This window comes from Penaeus chinensis, chromosome 43, assembly GCF_019202785.1.
Source record: "Penaeus chinensis breed Huanghai No. 1 chromosome 43, ASM1920278v2, whole genome shotgun sequence".
Classification (NCBI taxonomy): domain Eukaryota; kingdom Metazoa; phylum Arthropoda; class Malacostraca; order Decapoda; family Penaeidae; genus Penaeus; species Penaeus chinensis.
Genome location: NC_061861.1, coordinates 18697593 through 18700092, shown reverse-complemented (window position 1 = coordinate 18700092; position 2500 = coordinate 18697593).

The following is a 2500-nucleotide window of genomic DNA, read 5'->3' as shown; positions in this document are numbered from 1 at the left end:
TGATGATGATAATAAACTCGTGATAATGAAAATCATAGTGATAATGATGGTAATGACAATGATTATAATGAAAATGATGTTACTGATAAAAGGTATTAATGAGAAGAATCAAAACAATAATGATAAAGAGTGGAATAACAGTACTATTATCACCATCATTATCGTGATGTTGACGATGTTATTTTGATAATTATGGTAGTTATGATAACGAAAATAATACTAATTACAGTAATGATAATGATAGTAATAATGATTATGATTATGATGATTATGATGATGATGATGATGATGATGATGATGATGATGATGATGATGATGATGATAACAACAACAACAATAATAATAATAATAATAATAATAATAATAATAATAATAATAATAATAATAATAATAATAATGATAATAATAATATCAATGATAATAATAATAATAATAATGATAATAATAATAATAACAATAATAATAATAATAGTAAGTATAATAATAATAATGGTGATAATAACAATAATAACAATAATAATAATAATAATAGTAATAATAATGATAATAACAATAATAATAATGATAATAATAATAATGATAATAACAATGATAATAATGATAATGATACTGATAATAATAATAATAATAATAATAATAATAAAAGATAATGAAAATGATAATAATAATATTGTTAATAACAATAATAATAATGATTATAAAACACAATGATAATGATAAATTATATTGTTATAACGGTGATGATGATGATGATAATGGTAATAATAACAATAATAATAATAATAAAAATAATAAGTAGTAGTTATAATAACATTGAAAATAATCATTAAATGATAATATAATGACAATACTAATGATAACAATAAGAACAGGAATACTGAAAATGATGATGATGATGATGATGATGGAGATAACAATAATATAAACATCATAACGATACTATGATAACAACGTGTAACAATAATAGCGATATTATAGCAAAAATGACGATAATGATGATGATAAACATAAGGTAATAGAAGTAATAATGATAATGATGATGATTATAACAATGACAATAATAACAAAACAACAATAACAATGATAATAATGACGATAACAATAATTATGATAATGATAACAACAGATAAGTGAATATATTATGAAACTGATGATGATAATAGTAATGATAATAATGATAATAAGTATTAATGATGGTGTTGAGGTTGAATATTGATGAGAATAAAAATCATAATAATAATGTTAGTAATTATGATAAAGAACATGATGATAATAACAATAATATTAATAATAAGACTAAGAATAATGATAAGAATTAAAATAGTAATAATACTGATACTGACACACACACACACACACACACTAACACACACGCGCGCGCGCGCACACACACATACACACACACACACGCACACACACACACACACATACACACACACACACACACACACACACACACACACACACACACACACACGCTCACACACACACACACACACACACACACATACACACACACGCACACACTAACACACACACACACGCACACACATACACACACACACACGCACACACACACACACACACACACACTAACACACACGCACACATACACACACACACACACACACGCGCGCGCGCGCACACACACATACACACACACACACGCACACACACACACACACATACACACACACACACACACACACACACACACACACACACACACACACGCTCACACACACACACACACACACACACACACATACACACACACGCACACACATACACACACACACACGCACACACATACACACACACACACACACACACTCACAGTCACACACACACACACAGACTCACACTTGGTATGAGTCAAACACTATCGATTCCTAATATACTACACTATACTATACTCGTACTATACCTTACATATGCAGAAAGAATATTATACATTCTACAAAAGGATAATACTCATATTATTTTCCTATTTTTCCCCAAATAAAACACTCATAGTCTTTTCAGCCAATCACTCCGTCAACTAATTCTGTGCAAGCTTGCAATATTAAGCTGCAAACATTGTTGACGAAGGTTGAACGTAAACATCCTTAATTGCAAACAAGGCCGTTGTCTCATCTATTTTTCTTTACTTTACATTTTTTTTAAACTTTTTTTTTTCATTTTCGGATTTCGATTCCCTTTCTTGAGGTACGTGCTTAATGGCCATCATCTTATCTATTTTATATCTTTTTTTTCTATTAGGATTTGGGTCATGTTTTTAAATTAAATTCCTGTGTGATTATGCTGTCAGTTTTAACACTTTGCGTTGATATTTTTTAACATAAAGTCCTGTCATTTCCTTGAGTTTTGATTGTTTTCCGTCACGTCCCAAAGAATAACTACGTCCGTTTACCGCCAATTTCCAAAAAAAAAAAAAAAAAAAACGTTTTCTTTCTTTCTATAACCTTTCCTCCTGCTCCACCGGTTATGCATGCAACAA